Genomic DNA, 19600 nt, shown 5'->3' with positions numbered 1-19600 from the left:
GCCTGCGATCCAGAGTTTGTCGAGATGTGCCTGGATTTGCCTCTGTGCATTTGATCCCTGTTGGTTTGTTGGCTGTAATAAACCTCAGTTGAACTTGCTACTTGTCTGGACTTGCATTTCTTTAGGGATTAGGGAAGGAGTTAGGCCTTCCATGAGTTCGGCATCCGCTGACTCCTAGCACCTCACCCAGCTTGCCTAGGAGACCATCCTAACACTACGGTATCTGGGATCAGGGAAGTTAAAATAAAAACCAACAGATCCTGTATTTTACCAGGGAAAGTAAAGGATGGCATTGTAGGATGAAGCATTAATCACTGTAACCTTAAGGTTTGCAAAGGTCCTCGAAAATCAAGCTGGTGTGCTCTGCGGTCCCTTAAACAGGCCCTGGTCTCCACATGGCCAGTACCCTGATAAGAGGCTGCGTCCACAATCCGTCAATGCAAATAATATTGGTCACTGTAAATCCATGCTTGGGGCTTTGGCTGTCCCTGAGCCCACAAATCAGTAGTGCTACTCATGACTCGTGGGCAGTGTTTGCCGAGCATGTGGCCCCCCAGGAACCAGCTGCCACATGCATGCAGGGTAACATGCTTATATTCTAGAGGGGCTGTGCTGCCTTCAGGCATCAGGGTCTATTTTTCTGATTGTTCCAGCTATGTCATATGATACAGCAACATATTTTACATTTTTTGTCGGTGGTCGCATTTTCCTCACATCACATATGTATCATGACTGTCAGACAATGAGAAACACCCAGGTCACTTTTTCACACATATTTTGCTGCGAGTCTTCAAGCCATGAAAGTGCATGCACTAAACCCACAGGCCCTGTTATTGTAGCGCCACTAAGGGGCACCTTTTATACTTTGCTGGTGTAGTTATTGGAAACTCTCCTCTCACATTACCATGTTTTCACTGCTGCCTCCATATGTAGTGCTTATTATCTTGTGATGGCCTTTCCTGTGATGTCATCAAATGCAAATGAAGGGACCCGGAGTTAATTTGCCACACTTGGCCCTGCAAATCCCAGGGCTGGCCCTGCTCCCGGGCACCCTTCATCTCCGCGAGGCTGAACTGCAGCGCCTAGAAGCGCACGCTGCCGGAAAGGCCCCACTCCTGGTTGGGGTAGATTTGGGGCCCCCGATTTCCCGCGCCCTCTTACCGGTGTGAATTTTTCCCGGTCTCACATGGAGCCCAGTGGCCGCCTCAGGAGGGCCCTCGTTCGACTCTCCCTCTAGATGAGACGCTACTCTCCTTCTAGAACATGGCCGCCGAGCAGACGCTACTCTCCCGGCTGCCCGATGCTACTGAGCATGCGCACTGCTCACACACGACTCCCTCTTCCAGCAGACACCAATGAGCTCGCTCGTCACTCGGACACTACTCACGCTCCGGGCAAATGCTACTGAGCATGCGCACTGAGCACGCACGCACGCGCGCACACACACACACCCCTGAGCATGCGCACTGCTCACACACGACTCCCCCTTCCAGCAGACACCAATGAGCTCGCTCGTCTCTCGGACACTACTCACGCTCCGGGCAAATGCTACTGAGCATGCGCACTGAGCACGCACGCACGCGCACACACACACACACACCCCTGAGCATGCGTACTGCTCACACTCCTCCTTCCAGCAGACACCAATGAGCTCGCTCGTCTCTCGGACACTACTCACGTTCCAGACAAATACTACTGAGCATGCGCACTGAGCACACCCCCTACTGAGCATGCGCACTGCTCAGATATGCTCTTCCAGACAGAGGCTTCTGAGCTCGCTCGTTACGCAGACGCTACTCTCCAGGACACGGAGACGCTACTCTCCTTCCCAGGAGACAACCATTGGACATTCCCCTGCTCTGAGCCCCTTTCAAGCCTCCCCCATTCCCCAAAACCAACTGGTTCATTCCCCTGAGAGCATCCACGCAGCCCTTCCTAGGGACCCCAGAGGAGGGAAAGGTTCATTATTGTTCAGTCTGGTGCCCCCTCTATGGAGTGCCCCGCTGCTAGCACACGCAGCCATCTCGGGCTGGCTCACGGGCCATGCCTGCCGTCATTTGAAAATCAAAAACCCCGAGTCACACAAGACTCCGCCCATTTCACACGGCCCCGCCCACATGTCAGAAAGGTCCACTCTGTTGCAATGTGATGTGACGTCAGAAATTTGCAGTTCAAATTGAAATATGCATATTTCACAACCACCCACATTGCATTCGCCTTCCATGAAATCAACACGTTAAAATGTGCACATGCAAACTCCAAGAACCAATGCAAAGGTTTTCCCTGAATGTTGCAGTACCGAAATTGGACATTCCACCCTACTTGTAGTTCATCAGGTTATTTAGTGCAGTGGTGAGTTGTCCAGACTGGAAACCTGATGGCTGTGCTTCAATGGGGCTGAGTCCACCCTAACCTGGGCAAAAAGAAGGAAAGCAAAAGAAACGCGCGTTATTTTGCGTCACCTGCATTCTTTTTGCCAATTTGCTGGAAGCGTTACAGTCATTGCACAGATAAAGCCACACTCAGGCAGGGAGTCTGCAGCGGCACAGTCCTGCAAGCATTAACAAAAAAAAAGCAATCAGTAAAAGCTGCCCCCCACCCCGACAAATGTCATGACTTTCCCCTGGAAGTTATGGGAGAAAACTGCAGAGGTGCTAGGCGTCCCATCACGTTCAGTAGTGAACGTGTGGTAACGCTCTAGCCTTCAGGATATAAGTGAACGTGTGGTAACGCTCTAGCCTTCGGGATATAATAGGCGTCCCATCACGTTCAGTAGTGAACGTGTGGTAACGCTCTAGCCTTCGGGATATAATAGGCATCCCATCACGTTCAGTAGTGAACGTGTGGTAACGCTCTAGCCTTCAGGATATAATAGGCGTCCCATCACGTTCAGTAGTGAACGTGTGGTAACGCTCTAGCCTTCAGGATATAAGTGAACGTGTGGTAACGCTCTAGCCTTCGGGATATAATAGGCGTCCCATCACGTTCAGTAGTGAACGTGTGGTAACGCTCTAGCCTTCGGGATATAATAGGCGTCCCATCACGTTCAGTAGTGAACGTGTGGTAATGCTCTAGCCTTCAGGATATAATAGGCGTCCCATCACGTTCAGTAGTGAACGTGTGGTAACGCTCTAGCCTTCAGGATATAATAGGCGTCCCATCACGTTCAGTAGTGAACGTGTGGTAACGCTCTAGCCTTCAGGATATAATAGGCGTCCCATCACGTTCAGTAGTGAACGTGTGGTAACGCTCTAGCCTTCAGGATATAAGTGAACGTGTGGTAACGCTCTAGCCTTCGGGATATAATAGGCGTCCCATCACGTTCAGTAGTGAACGTGTGGTAACGCTCTAGCCTTCGGGATATAATAGGCATCCCATCACGTTCAGTAGTGAACGTGTGGTAACGCTCTAGCCTTCAGGATATAATAGGCGTCCCATCACGTTCAGTAGTGAACGTGTGGTAACGCTCTAGCCTTCAGGATATAAGTGAACGTGTGGTAACGCTCTAGCCTTCGGGATATAATAGGCGTCCCATCACGTTCAGTAGTGAACGTGTGGTAACGCTCTAGCCTTCGGGATATAATAGGCGTCCCATCACGTTCAGTAGTGAACGTGTGGTAATGCTCTAGCCTTCAGGATATAATAGGCGTCCCATCACGTTCAGTAGTGAACGTGTGGTAACGCTCTAGCCTTCAGGATATAATAGGCGTCCCATCACGTTCAGTAGTGAACGTGTGGTAACGCTCTAGCCTTCAGGATATAATAGGCGTTCCATCACGTTCACGTTCAGTAGTGAACGTGTGGTAACGCTCTAGCCTTCAGGATATAATAGGCGTCCCATCACGTTCAGTAGTGAACGTGTGGTAACGCTCTAGCCTACAGGATATAATAGGCGTTCCATCACGTTCACGTTCAGTAGTGAACGTGTGGTAACGCTATAGCCTTCAGGATATAATAGGCGTCCCATCACGTTCAGTAGTGAACATGTGATAACGCTATAGCCCTCAGGATATAATAGGCGTTCCATCACGTTCAGTAGTGAACGTGTGGTAACGCTCTAGCCTTCAGGATATAATAGGCGTTCCGGCTGAGTCCCAGTTTGCCCAGAGTCTCTGTGTGTGTAACACTGTGAGGAGCTGCAGCGACTTGTGAGTCCCTTTTCTGCCTTTACTAGTGGATTTGCATAAAGACTACATTGCTGCGCGGAGCGCGGCGCGGAGTCCCGGCTGAGTCCCAGTTTGCCCAGAGTCTCTGTGTGTGTAACACTGTGAGGAGCTGCAGCGACTTGTGAGTCCCTTTTCTGCCTTTACTAGTGGATTTGCATAAAGACTGCATTGCCGCGCGGAGCGCGGCGCGGAGTCCCGGCTGAGTCCCAGTTTGCCCAGTTCGCCCGAGTGCGTCCGAGGGCTGGGACCAACTCTATATTCAAGGGCCGATGGCTGCAATGCAGAAGGCTCCTGCGTCGGGGGGGCCTCAGACACGTCATAAGACTTTGCTACAGCGTCGGATGCTTAACCCATGGACTCCCCTGACAAACCATGCAGTGGTCGGCCAGAAGACACAAGGTAAGCCGGCTACTTGCTTGAAGGAGGCCCCCTCAGCGCTTGCGAATCCTTCGGCAGCGCCTATCCAATTGATACAAACAACTGCACAGGTCCATCATGACGTTGCCCCTTTGGTTGATAGCTGTGCGGTCAATGTCATTGATGCAGCGGTGTCTGCAAGCACTAGTCTGGACCACAATACGCTTAGTGCGATTACACATAAGCCCTTGGTAAAACCACTATCTATGCTTTCTCTTGCTGACCTTGTGCCGATGCCACTCCCGCTGCCAAAGTCGCCGTCAACAGAGCACGTATTATCAAATGTGGCCCCAGCCACGCATTCTCATCCTTTCAAAATGTTCTCGCCATTTGATTTGACGGATGCAGAAATAATAAATGCGATTTCGGCCACACAGGAAAAGCTCAATGCTAATGAGAGCTCGCCGGTTCGAGTACATACTTCAACTATGCGACTAAAGACTACTGGACACGCTGTCCCTCCAATGCAGATGATTGCCAACTCCATGGGAGGTCGCTGCCTGACTGACTCTGTCCCTAGTGCCGCAAGCACTGGAGTCTCAAGTGTCCTCAGTGAACATCAGGAAAGTGGAACGGCCTCGCTGGAGCAATCTGGGGTGGCTCCAGAAAGTTCAGTGCCATGCCTAACAAGCACAGAAGGTGTCGATCACTCTGAACTCAAGCTCAATGCCCCTTTAATTTCACAAAAGTCAACTCTGATGACACGGGTTGATAGTGCCTTGAGCAAAGCCCCTGAAAGGCTAAAAATGACCGATGAAGACCCGAATCCAACGTCTTCCAGCGACTCCTGCAATACCTCAACACGGTCCCCTAATGATAAGCCTGCTGGCACAACCGACCAAAACAAGATAGCACATGATACTTCTTTGCTGCAGTTTTCGATCAATGACCGTCTGAAGTGCAGTGCCAGTCCGTCCTGCCCGTCGCAGAAAAAGCAGGTGCTCTTGTCTTCCATGAGGTCAGCGCCGCCATCATCAAAATCACGACTGGAACTTTCTGGAGCGCAGGACCAAGGGTTAGTTCGCCACTCTTTAGGAACGGCGATCTTATCTGAAGACAACAACACCACAAAAAGGTACAACGCAACTGATATCCAGCTAAAAAAGAATGCTCCATCAACAGCGCCAGCTACTCCGGCAAAAAGCACAACTTCTGTGAATGAGTTCTCACTAAATCAAACTCCGGGCAAATATCTTTTGAAAACACCGACCTCGAAAATAAACCTGTCTGCAGGTGCAGCCATTCAACTACACACTAATGTTCTCGCTGCATCATCTCAAGCGATGATTCAGTTCGTAAAGCTCTACGAGACCTTAAATGAGACTATAAGAGACCAAGGCGCTCTCATTCGGAATCTCTCGACGAAATTGGATCAAATAGAGTCTTTTACCAAGCTTATCCAACTTGATGTTCAAGCCGATAAAGACACTAGTTCATTCTGGCAATCTCGTCTTAATGATCTAGTGACCCTGCAACAAGAACGACATGACTTACAGCTAAAATGTCTTTTAGAGGTACTGTCCGAACTAGTACCTCTGTTAAAGTCCGGTTATAGTCCTAACCGGCCCAAATCTGATGTACAATGTTCCGCCCCACTACAAAATGCTGAGCAAGGGTCCAAGCCTATGATGCAGACTATCGAACAATTGGTCACAACTACAGGCCAAACGGTTGGTGCAACACATAAACCGACGAGCTGTCACAGCGCCAAACCATCGTCTGTGGTTTGTGATGCTAATTCATCTGATTGCGTCCTCCTACATGTCTCCTCTGACATAGACATCCCAATAGGTGCCGCAATGGTACCCTCAGCTGATGTTACTCAGGCACATAGAGCAACAACACAAGCTCCTTCTCAGGATGGTGCGCCGTCCACATTTGGCCTCTTTGTAGGTACGGCTAAATCTTTTGCACCGAATGGTACGGCCAAGTTGAAGGAGAAAGTGAAGCTCACCAAAACGACGTCTATAACCAAGAAAACAAAATTAGCAACTCATGCTGCAACAAAGAGCTTTATAAGAAACATGTCGACTCCACCAAGGCCGGGGCTGTTCAAGCGCCCATCGAACGGAGCAAAGGTGCCCCCCCCCATCACATCATACTGATCCATCTATATCTCTGAACCACGGTGTCAAGCGTAGACGTTTAAATTCGAGTGACAGCACGTCAGCCAGTAGCGTGGCAGCTGACGTTCATGACTTGTGTGACATTACTATATATTCCCACCGTAGCGACGAGGAGTCATTGCAACATTATATGGAAGAACAGCCACTGGATTTTAATCTGCCTATGAAATTTGACAATAGAAAACTAAGCTCCCCGACCTCAGAGTGGCAAGTAGTCCAAGGTCGCCGTGCCTCTACTATGAAAAAGGAAGTCATGCCTTCATCAAAACTGAACCCAAAATTCACATCTAATCAACGTAGCAAACAGCGCTGCTCCCCACCGAGGTCACAAGAGCAGCTGCTGCACCGCACAAAGGACAACAGATGTAAGTTGAGATTGAAAAACATACTTAAGGATGACAATGACTTGAACCTCAACCGTGCAAATGTTTTGCGGTTATTTAAGCATATTCCACCTCTTCGACTGATTGAATCAGATGACATTAAAATAGTCGAGTATGTGACAGAAAGCGCCTCTGACGCGGTGCTCCTTCATATTGATGCCGTTGGGGTACGCAACACCATTCTCAAGGCAGCTGAAGATTTTCTGTTATTCGGCTTTGACATCTCAGTTGAACCAGACGTGGCCAGGAGAAGCTCAAATCCGGTGCAGAAAACTTCTGGTCCAAAATCGAAAAAACAAACAGTTGTGACATCTGTTCGTCACAGTATGTCTTCTGAAACACGTCAAGAAGACTCCCGTCGGTCCGAGAAACAGCTGGGGCGGCAGAGACAGTCGAAGCAGGAATAGCCATGATTGGACTTGCAGGAATCAATCTGCTCGATCCTATCATGGAACACTCGTGGCTCTCAACATTTGTTTCGGGAATTTGACATCCCATTGGATGATGTGTTTGTAATTTGTCTGCAGGAGACCTGGTTAGTTGATGTGCCAATCAGAGATGGCTTCAATATTTTTATCAATCCTGCCATTGATAAAATACTCAGAGCCGACCCTCGGCAGGACTCTTAACAATGGTTCGAATCTCACACGTATGGTCTACTCCTATTTGTCGTAATCCTAATCCCTACGTCCAAGGTTTAATTATGCAAGCATGTTCAGATACTCTAAATACAATTGCAACTCTGTTGATCATAAATTGTTACTGGAATCCGGCCAAAATAAATGTCACAGAGTTTACCACAGCAATCAGCTGTCTAATGGAAGAGGCAGCCATGCAACATAATAACTTAAGCATCATATGCTGTGGTGACCTCAATGGCTCGTGGTTTAATTATGATCTCCCCAATCAAGTATACAGCCAGATTCCATATGTAGACTTAGGCGAAAAAGAACAACGTTGGTCAGATATTATGGAGACGTTTGACTGCGTATTGCTGAACGGCAATGTGCGTGGTGATATTCCAGCCCAGGCCACTTGGCATCGTGAATCCATGCACAGTATAATTGATTATTTCTGGGTGTCTAGTAACTTGGGGTCAAAGATTCTGACACTGCATTCACTGACAACGACTAAGAGCGATCATTCGCTGTTGAAAGTGAAATGTCTTCTGGCGGTGTCTGATACTTTGTCCCCATACCGAGGAGCAGTCGAAGTAAATATGGGTGCAAATCGATTGAGACTGAGCGCAAATGAGATCCGTGCTCTAACGGTTAATCTAAGTGAGCTGACTGATGATGTGGAATACACTCCACTGTTACAGAATCATATCACCTCGATCAAAGACAACGCTCAGCAACATAAGCTGCACACCCACCCTTTTAGTAAAGTCCTGGATGCTAATAAGAAAGTTCTAAGAAAAGATGTGCGCAAAATAAAAATGCAAAAAAATGTATCACCCAAGTCAATGCTGGAGAAAGTGAAGGCCAGACAAGCTACCTATAGAAACTGGTTGAAATCCCACAAAGCGATTGTAGAACAGGATTCCGCCGAGATTATGATGAAACTGATGGTTACTAAGAACACACGCGACATCTGGCGAATATTAAATAAGGGCCCCTTCAACGGTTCCAATTCCACGCAGAACACAATTTCAGGGGATACCTGGTGCAAACACTTCGGGTCAGTATTCAATAGCGTGCTGAAGGTTCCTAAATGGAAATCAGTGGATAGAATGGGTTCCTGGGATGTCCAGATGTCGCTGCCAGACATCATTGACACTATTAAGGCCTTAAAAAACTCTCGTGCTGCTGGTCCAGATATGATAAGTAATGTCAGACTAAAAAAAAATCCAGAGATCTGGGCACCTTTCATTGAGTGTTTGTTCCACAAAATCGCAAAATCTAAGTGCTTGCCTAAATCGTGGCTAACAGCAATTGTAATTCCAATTCATAAGAAAGGCTGTTGGGACGCACCTGAAAATTATCGTCCTATTGCCCTATTAGACACCATTGGAAAACTCTTTGGTTCCAATTTGAGATGTAAATTGGTGAGTTGGGCTAAAAAGGTGGGAATCCTGGACATCCGGCAAACTGGATTCTCAAAGGGTACAGGTGTGGAAGTCAACCTTTCGATCCTGTCAGCTTTGAAATATCACGCATTACAGAGTAAAACCAAACTGCATTTAGCCTTTATAGACATGAGGCAAGCTTTTGATGGAGTCAACCGGCAGATGCTATGGGCCAAACTAATGAAATGGAAATGTCCTATGGCCCTTCTCAACCCAATAATGGCACTCCATACGGAGACCTCTTTTAGGGTACGCCTTAATAAACAAGGCATATTATCTGACAGTATTCCAACAACAAGGGGCGTCAAGCAAGGCTGCCCACTGGCCGCGGATTTATTCAAACTATTTTTGGCAGATCTCCCACTTTTCTTGGAGCAAGCACACTGTTTTCCTCCACGTCTAAACGGAACTCCAGTTCGGTATATTGCGTATGCTGACGATCTCGTGCTGATTGATAGAACACAAATCGGCCTTCAACGTCTGCTAAACTGCCTGCATGAATACATAGTTGCAAATGAATTGGCCATTAACCCAGACAAAACCAAAATTGTGTCGATTGGTTCATTAATGAGTAGAAGAGATCGTGCATTTAAATGGACGGTAGGTGGTCAAAAGTTAACGTCTGTTAATTCGATTCGCTATCTAGGCATCGAATTCAACAGCTCAATCGGGGAAGTCCAATGGCTAAATATGCTGAAACTGAAAGCAGTAAGACTGGCACTACAAGCAGCCCTGATTAATAAAAACTTTGGTAAATTTTCATTATCGCCGGTGATAACGTTCTACCGTCAAAAGGTTGTTCCTATTCTAACGTTTGGGGCAGAGGCGGGATGGAACATCAGTGAACAAAATTGGAATACTATAGTGGGTCTTTTTTGGAAACGGGTTTTTAATCTCCCAAATTGTATTCCAATTATTGCAATACGCCACGAACTTTCGTTAAATTCTCTTTTCTCAAATGTGGTTTGGAAGTCCATCTCACTTTGGCGTAAGATGAGAGAAGTAGGTGGTGCGCCAGCATACAGAATACTCACCGCCCCCGACGATTCGCAAATTAGTATGCTGTTGGCACAATGGAGCTCAAGAGTGCAAGAGTGGATTGTAGCAGCGGACATCAATTACTTCGACCTGTTCTCACGCCCAAAAGTGGCAAAAAGAAAATTTGAATCCTGGGCATGGATCATAAATGTGGAAAGATACTCAAATCTTGATCTTTCCAATAAGATAGGTAACGTTCAGAAAAAATTAAATTGTCAACAACCTTACCTCCTGCAGTGCTACAATCGCCAATATCGAGAGCAATTTCTTCGTTTCCGTTTAAATACGTTGACTACGAAAGAAATTCTTTTCCAAAGAAGGCAGCCTGCTATAAACAACAATCTATGCCGTTTCTGTAAGGAATCGGTTGAATCACTGAAACACCTGATTATAAGCTGTCCAGCAATTGCTAATTTAAATTCTGTCCACCTAGGTGAATATGCCCCGCTAAATGATGACATGAACACCTGGTGGTGCCTGATAACCTCAGGCCAAAACATTAAACATGTCTGTGCGGTTGTAAATTTTATGAACGCTCTCCTGAGATGTCCCCCGTAATCAAGTGGGGCGATAGGTTGATGCTCAAAGTGCGCAACTGTTTATCTGATATGTCGACTGTTTATTTGACTTTGTTTGTCTGTTTGCTTGACTATCAAGTGCCTTATATGTTACGATGTTGCGCAGAAGAACCTTGTGGAAAGCATAATAAGACATAATGATGATGTTGTAACAATATGTATTGGAAGTTTACACGATTTGAAACAAAAGTCTTCTTTTCTTTTCTTACTTCCACCCTGGTGTTGGAGGGAGAGAGGAGAAGAAACTGTAGCTTTTCAATAAAAAAAAAAAAAAAAAATAGGCGTTCCATCACGTTCACGTTCAGTAGTGAACGTGTGGTAACGCCATAGCCTTCAGGATATAATAGGCGTTCCATCACGTTCAGTAGTGAACGTGTGGTAACGCTATAGCCTTCAGGATATAATAGGCGTTCCATCACGTTCACGTTCAGTAGTGAACGTGTGGTAACGCTATAGCCTTCAGGATATAATAGCGTTCCATCACGTTCAGTAGTGAACGTGTGGTAACGCTATAGCCTTCAGGATATAATAGGCGTTCCATCACGTTCAGTAGTGAACGTGTGGTAACGCGCTAGCCTTCAGGATATAATAGGCGTTCCATCACGTTCACGTTCAGTAGTGAACGTGTGGTAACGCTATAGCCTTCAGGATATAATAGGCGTTCCATCACGTTCAGTAGTGAACGTGTGGTAACGCTCTAGCCTTCAGGATATAATAGGCGTTCCATCACGTTCACGTTCAGTAGTGAACGTGTGGTAACGCTCTAGCCTTCAGGATATAATAGGCGTTCCATCACATTCACGTTCAGTAGTGAACGTGTGGTAACGCTATAGCCTTCAGGATATAATAGGCGTTCCATCACGTTCAGTAGTGAACGTGTGGTAACGCTATAGCCTTCAGGATATAATAGCCGTTCCATCACGTTCACGTTCAGTAGTGAACGTGTGGTAACGCTCTAGCCTTCAGGATATAATAGGCGTTCCATCACGTTCACGTTCAGTAGTGAACGTGTGGTAACGCTATAGCCTTCAGGATATAATAGGCGTTCCATCACGTTCAGTAGTGAACGTGTGGTAACGCTCTAGCCTTCAGGATATAATAGGCGTTCCATCACGTTCACGTTCAGTAGTGAACGTGTGGTAACGCTCTAGCCTTCAGGATATAATAGGCGTTCCATCACGTTCACGTTCAGTAGTGAACGTGTGGTAACGCTCTAGCCTTCAGGATATAATAGGCGTTCCATCACATTCACGTTCAGTAGTGAACGTGTGGTAACGCTCTAGCCTTCAGGATATAATAGGCGTTCCATCACGTTCACGTTCAGTAGTGAACGTGTGGTAACGCTCTAGCCTTCAGGATATAATAGGCGTTCCATCACGTTCACGTTCAGTAGTGAACGTGTGGTAACGCTATAGCCTTCAGGATATAATAGGCATTCCATCACGTTCAGTAGTGAACGTGTGGTAACGCTATAGCCTTCAGGATATAATAGGCATTCCATCACGTTCACGTTCAGTAGTGAACGTGTGGTAACGCTATAGCCTTCAGGATATAATAGGCGTTCCATCACGTTCAGTAGTGAACGTGTGGTAACGCTATAGCCTTCAGGATATAATAGGCGTGCCATCACGTTCAGTAGTGAACGTGTGGTAACGCTCTAGCCTTCAGGATATAATAGGCGTTCCATCACGTTCACGTTCAGTAGTGAACGTGTGGTAACGCTATAGCCTTCAGGATATAATAGGCGTCCCATCACGTTCAGTAGTGAACGTGTGGTAACGCTCTAGCCTTCAGGATATAATAGGCGTCCCATCACGTTCAGTAGTGAACGTGTGGTAACGCTCTAGCCTTCAGGATATAATAGGCGTCCCATCACGTTCAGTAGTGAACGTGTGGTAACGCTCTAGCCTTCAGGATATAATAGGCGTCTTCTTTCCGGAGTTCACGGCAGCACTATAATTGAACGCCACATGTTCACACCGATGCGTTGCAACTCCTTTTGCACTAACGCTCTGCGAGATAGCGCTCCTGTTTCGTGTTACCTTTTTCTCTCCAGTGTTATCCATGCTCCCATTTGTTCCCCGCTACTTGCTTCCCCATTTTTGCTCGCAGCTTACTGTCCCCTGCGCCGTGTGGCGCCTACAGTTGTTTTTCCTAGCGCGGCATTCTACAGCTGCTGGTTATTACCTACGTGGCTATTCCCTTTCATGGTATCCGCCGCGTTATGATGTAACACGCTGATTATTGTGCTTCCCGCTGCTGCCCTGCACTACCCACCTCAAGCTCTCCCTTCATATCCTTCCTGTTCCTCTGATAACTCCTCTTCTTCTGGCTGTTCGCGAGATTCGTGGAATCTTCGTTCACTATTGCATGCTGGTACCTATGGTTCATTGAGGAATTCTGCTACATACAAGCACTTACTTCACGTCTACAGCGGCACCAAGCTACAACTACCTCAGCATACCATTCTAGGGATTTTTCAAGTCAATGCTTTTTCCCTGGTTGTGTGGGCTCCCCGGAGTCCGGGCTGGCGGGCAAATAGTCTTATTGGTAAAGTGGCCTCCGGGGGAGCTCACTGCTATCTCTTCAAGAAGAAAGGCAAAACAGTAAAGAAGGAGACTACTTACACTTGGAGAGAAAGGAAAGAAGTGGCCAGTTCTGAATTCAACATGGAAACTTCAGGTGAGGAATGGGATAGCGACCAGGGGATAGTACCTAACGTACAACAGACTGAGTCTGAGAAACAGGCTCATAGGAGGCACATTTGCGCCTTTTCCAGATCAGCGCAAACCTTCACCCGACTGGCTACCAGCAGGGGTCTTTTGCAGCCAGTCGGATGGAGGATTGGACGGACCCGGAAACTGCAGCGAAAACCCAGAGACTCAAGGGTCTTCCCCAGAGACCCAGGGAAAAGGCAAAAAACACAGAGTCTCCGGGGAAAACCCAGAGGTTCGGCAGGTATGTCACGGGCAGACGCCCAAGCCCGTGGGGTGGTGGGGGCACCCACCACACTCAGTTGCAGGGGGTCACCCTGATGGGCAGTGATCACACATACCATGGCCTGGGGAAACCAGGCCATCATGTCAGAGTTGCCCAGCAGGGGCTCCGGAGCCCACCTGCAGAGTTGCCAGCAGGGGCTCTGCTATACAGCAGCGGACAGGGACATATCCGGGTAAGAGACATGTAACATTAGCACAACCCCTGGGTGGAACGCGTTCTCTAAAAGAGGTATGATATGATAGGTTATTTATAACATGCGTAATACCCAGAGGTTTCTAAGTGCGGACCCGGGGATCGAACCTGTAGTGGCCGGCCTGGGGATCTGGGCATGCGCCTTCGCAGCGCTTAAATGATCAGATGACACAGAGCGGTCTCGAGAATGGTTCCTATGGGGGAGAGAAAAACCCCATAGACATTAAACACGAAAATAGTCTAGAACACACATAGCAAAAATGCCTAAGAGTGGGAAAAAGAGTCTCACTCTTAGCAGGAGAAAAAAACAAACCCTTCGAATCCAGCAAAGCTGCTGGGGGAGTCTTTAGGTAAGAGAAATTAGCCATAGAATGAGAATTCTCCCTAACACTCGCCCCCCCAGACTAAGGGACAGGAGGATCTAATCCACTCCTGGATGAGTCTCTTACCTCTTGTCGGTTATAAACATCCTAGAGAGACCATCAGCATTTTGGTGGCGACATCCTGACCTGTGCTCAATGGTAAAATCAAACCCTTGGAGGCAGATTGCTCATCTTAGCAGTTTTGGGTTTTCCCCTTTCATTTGCATCAACCATCTCAAGGGTTGGTGGTCTGTTTGAATGATGAAAGTAGATCCATACACGTATGGTCTAATCAACTTCAAGGACCACACAATGGCAAAACATTCTCTCTCAATAGTTGCCCACCTTGTTTCAGGTGCCTTCAGTTTCCTACTGATGAAGCAAATGGGGTGCTCCCTACCTTTCTCATCCAGCTGACTGAGGACTGCACCTATACCTATATTGGAAGCATCTGTTTGTACAATGAAGGGTTGGTGGTAGTCAGGAGCTCTGAGAACTGGAGCTTGACAAAGGGCTTTCTTCAGGCTTTCAAAGGCCTGATTGCACTCCTCATTCCATTTGATCTTTTTAGGGAACTTAGGACAAGAGATTACATTCAGTGGAGAAGCTATGCACCCATAGTTCTCAATTAAATTCCTGTAATACCTAGTGAGGCCCAGGAAGGCTCTCTCCTGGTTTGAGTAGAAGGGGTTGTCCAATTTTGCACAGCTTCAATCTTGCTGAGCAAAGGCCTTATTTCACCACCTCATACCTCATTCCCAAGGTAGACCACTTTACTCTGACCAATTTGGCATTTACTTGTCTTTTAGCTCAGATGGGCCTACTCAAGATCCTGCAAAACATGTCCTAGGTGGTCAACATGTTCTTTCCAAGTAGGGCTGAACACTGCAATGTCATCCAAGTATGCAATGCAGAAGTCCTCCATCCCATCCAGAACTTTGTTAACCATCCTTTGGAATGTAACAGGTGCATTCTTTAATCCAAAAGGCATAACCTTAAACTGGTATAAGCCAACTGGGGTGGAGAATGCAGTTTTCTCCTTGGCATGGTCAGTCAGGGCTATTTGCCAATAGCCTGACGTGAGATCAAATGTGCTGAGGAACGTGGCTGAACCAAGTCTATCCACCAGCTCATCTGTCCTTGGCAAAGGATGGGCATCAGTCTTAGTGACTGCATTTAGGCCTCTATAGTCCACACAGAATCTCAACTCCTTGGTTCCTGCCTTTGGTACTAACACAACTGGGCTAGACCATGGACTAGTAGAGGGTTCTATTACCCCGAGATCAAGCATCTTGTTGACCTCTCCTTTGATGTGGGTTCTGACATGTTCTGATATTCTGTAACCCCTGCTTTCGACAGGTAAACAGTCACCAGTATTGATATCATGCTGGCCCCAAGGGGTCAAGCCTGGTGCTAGAGAAAACAGAGGGGCAAATTGATTTAACAAAACTTGCACTCCTCCTGTTGTTCAGAAGTCAGGTTAGAAGAGAGATTAACTCCTTCTACTTTCTCATCTAAAGGTTTGCCTCTGAGGAGGTCAGGCAGAGGTTCACTCTCCTCCTCCTCTTGAGCTGAAGCTAGAACCAAAGCTCCTAGTTCTGGTCTTGAGACATACACTTTTAGACAGTTGGTGTGAAATACTCTAGGAGCCTCCTTAGGATTGCCTAAGTCCTCCAGATAGTTTACCTCTCCAAGTTTTCCCACAATCTTGAAGTGTCCCATCCACTTGTCCTGCAAGGCCCTCTGCCTTGTTGGCACCATAACAAGAACTAGCTGGTCTTGAACAAACTCAACCATGTTGGCCTTCTGGTCATGCCAATGCTTAACCAGAGCCTGAACTGCTTTCAAGTTATCATTTGCCTCGGCCATTATGTGTGACATTCTCCTTCGGAGTCCTATCACATAGTCAGTGACTCTGACTGGCATGGGGAAGGAGCACTCTCCAACCCGTCCTTGATCAGGACCAATGGACCTCTGACTGGATGGCCATAGAGAAGTTCAAAGGGACTGTAACCCACTCCCTCCTGAGGGACTTCTCTATATGCAAAGAGAAGGCATGGCAGTAGGAGATCCCACTTTATCTTAAGGGGATCCTCTAAAGCTCCTATCATGCTCTTCATGGTTCTGTTAAACCTTTCTACCAATCCATGTGTCTGAGGGTGGTAGTCTGTTGAGGTATCTCATGGGCGAGTTGCAAGAATTGGAGTCTGTTCTCTTGGGGCACTACAAGTCTCTTGTAGTCTCCAGGGATTGACTCTGTCGGTTCACTATAGAAGAGGCCATCTTCCCAGTGTAACCTATACTTCCCAGGCTCTTGCCCTTCAAGGTGAGAAGCTGCCTGGTGGCGAGGACCTTCCAGAGTTGGACATTCTCTTTGCCCCTTACTGAAGTCTGCCCTGTGGGAGCCACCTTCTGCCAGTAAAGACTGCAGCTCAGGATGGTCCACCGGGTCAAGATCTCCAATGAGTTCCTGGTCTCCTACTAGATCTGAGTCTTCAGGCGCTAGTTCAACCACACAGGGTTGTACCTCACTCTCAGCCTCAGATGGAGGAGGAATCACAGTTGTGATTTTTGACAACCTAGGAGATGTCCTGGTTGGCAGCACTGGAGTGCTCTCTGCTGGTTTCTTCTTTGAAGTCTTGGCTTTCCCCTTGGCTTCTGGTTGCTTTGAAATAGCAGTTAGTAACTCCAGTGGAGTAGGAGTGATTTCTTTTTCTAGCATCTCCTCAGGAGAGCCCCTCAAGGTCCTCTCCCTTGCAGGTCTGGTAAGCTCCTGTAATCTCTTACTAGGAGGTCTGGGAGTACTTGACACTACTCCGAGATCTTTCAGATCATTGCCCAACAGCACCCTTCCTGGTACTTCAGATTGTACACTCACAGGTATCCTGACAGTCATTTCATTGCACTGGATGAGAGCTGGTAATTGGGGAAACACCTGCACAGGCCCTAGGAGGGGTCCTGGCTTGCAATTTGGGCAAACTGGTTGGTCCCACCAGCTCAAGGGAAGAAGTTTCCTGGAGGATCTTCTCTGTCGTCCAATTCTGAAGATTCGGACCTGCAGCAGGGCTTCACCGGACGTTTCAGTCGTTGTATGGGTCCTCTTCTGTCAGCTCCTCATTGGTTCTTTCGTTCCAGTGGCGACTCTGCCTTTCCAGTCCCAGAGACCTGCTTTCTATGCAGTTTTCCCCCATTCACACAGCCTGGCAGTCAATCACACATTAGGGTGGCTGTCCTGGCAAGGACAGTCCCCCCAGCCAATCAAACAGGAGTGTGACTTGGGTTACCAAGGGAACCCATGGCAGGGGTCCGAAGATTCCTCCCTCACATCCTGCCTACCCAGACTTTCAGGCGCCTTAAGGAGGGCTTCTGTGCAGGAGCCTGCGAAAAAGACAACGAAAAAAGGAATCATCCCCATTTTGGCGCGCAGAGTAAAACACGAGAAAGACTTTAACAAAAAGAAATGGTGAATAAACCCAGCCAGGGCCAAAATAAAATGTATTTGGGAAAGCGGGTTTATGTTCGAGGCTAATAGCCTAAAACATTACCACGTTATATAATATAATTGCAGTAGGAAAGTTAGGGTAGATACCACTGCCACCAGCCAAGTCTTGATGTAAAGGGAGCGAAACAATGCTCCAAGACACACAGACAAAAAGGGATAGGAATTAACCCTTCCCAATACTCCATGTAAAATGAGGTGTACTGGGTCTGTGGTTTAAAGTGACTAAAGTAAAGTTAATGGCAACTTTACCTTTTCTGGGGGACAGTAGTCAGCCCCAGAAAATGGAGCCGGTGGGAAGTCACAAAGACAACCCTGTGTCACTGCACTGAAGGTGCTGTGTAACACACACAAGAAGTGGTGCACATGGAGTAGGTGAGGCTCCAGAGCCCAAGGTCACACAATTGGTAAAAACAAAGACAGCAAAATACATGGAAGAGTGGGAAAAAGGCTCAGACTCTTACCAGGTGAGAAAAACAAATCCTAGAAATCCAGCAAAGCTGCTGAGGGGCTCATTAGCTAAGGGAAATCAGCCATTTATAAGAATTCTCCCTAACACGCTCCCCCCAATTGATGGCCATCTGGGAATACCAGCAGATGGTGGCAACATTGTGCATCATTTGGCATCTGGAGGCACGGCCACAGGGCTGTCGACAATTGGCTGCAGTGGTGTTGCTTTTACTGCTAATGTGAAGAAAGCCCTACCGGTAGATGCTTGCCTGGCATACTAAGCAGGGCAAGCACTGGTTCTGGGGCAGGCTGAAGGCCAGCGGGACTTAGGGCTGCTTGTACCAGTGTGCCCAAGACCAGCAACAATGCAGCGGTATCGTCATGTGAGAAACCTACATTTGTCCCCACAGTGGGGACGAAGGGTCATGGGAAACAGTAAGACTAGTCAGCAATGCCTCTGCTCCCTTTGCTTGTGCATTGTCCTGGTCGCCAAGGAGCCACCCTCCGTTGGTGTTCGCCACTGGTGTGTTGCATAGGTTGCATGCCACACTGTCTTCATGACCTCTCACTGACTTCCTCACCCGTAATAAGGTGGGCAATATCAGGAGTAGTTAGTCTGTGAGGCGTTGAGATGAGGTGTACCCCAAAGACAGACAGGCAATACTGCAGGAAGGAGTGCAGGACTTTGCATATGAACCTTCGCCGAGGTAGCAGCATGTCTTTACACATTGGCCGAGTCCTACAAAGAGATTGCAACATGGCAGTGTGCTACAGGGCCGCTGCAGGGGCTGTTACCTGCGCGGAGACAGGGAGCCTCTCTCAGGTGGGGCAGAGCATCTCTCCAGGAAGAGGAGTCTTCTGTTCCAGGCTTCTCCTTGCCATAGAGAGGGTCAGGCTTAGGAACTGGTGGAGAGAGAGAATGGCAGGTCTTAACATTGCCTTACAGTCCCTTATGTGATGGGATTGGTCAGGAAGCCACGTGACAGTGCATCAACATTTAGTAGCAAACGCCTTCATCTAGTGTGAATGCCACATCACTATTCTTATTATTTTGTTAATCAACTTTTAACACTACACTTTCAACAAAGAATAATATCAAATACTTATCTCGTATGCAAAAAAGTAACTTTTTATAATAGATATCATCTTTGAAAATGCATATATCTATCAATTCATTGGATTACTGTTAGGCAGAATCACATGCAGTACCCTTTGGGAACACTACAGGCAATTAAGACAACAAGTGTAAGCACAATTTCACCTTTGGTACAAGCCTGTACTACACAGTAAAGTGGTAGCAGTGGCTGAGCAGCCAGACTTA

General features: G+C 47.5%; 1 protein-coding gene across 3 annotated transcripts in view; it reads right to left on the bottom strand.

Moving 5' to 3' along the window:
• LOC138447917 (zinc finger protein 84-like) overlaps window positions 1-19600 on the bottom strand; it is a 457921-nt gene that overhangs the window by 142579 nt on the left and 295742 nt on the right. Inside the window, exon 1 of one of the 3 annotated variants that reach the window (XM_069604434.1) lies at window positions 1162-1233. The exons of 1 other annotated variant lie outside the window; for it this stretch is intronic. The gene's annotated coding sequence lies outside the window, so the exon portion shown is untranslated. One more of the 3 variants, XM_069604435.1, reaches the window with a different exon arrangement.

This window comes from Ambystoma mexicanum, chromosome 3q (genome assembly GCF_040938575.1).
Source record: "Ambystoma mexicanum isolate Mex_15411 chromosome 3q, UKY_AmexF1_1, whole genome shotgun sequence".
Lineage (NCBI taxonomy): Eukaryota > Metazoa > Chordata > Amphibia > Caudata > Ambystomatidae > Ambystoma > Ambystoma mexicanum.
This window is presented reverse-complemented; position numbering and strand designations above follow the sequence as displayed.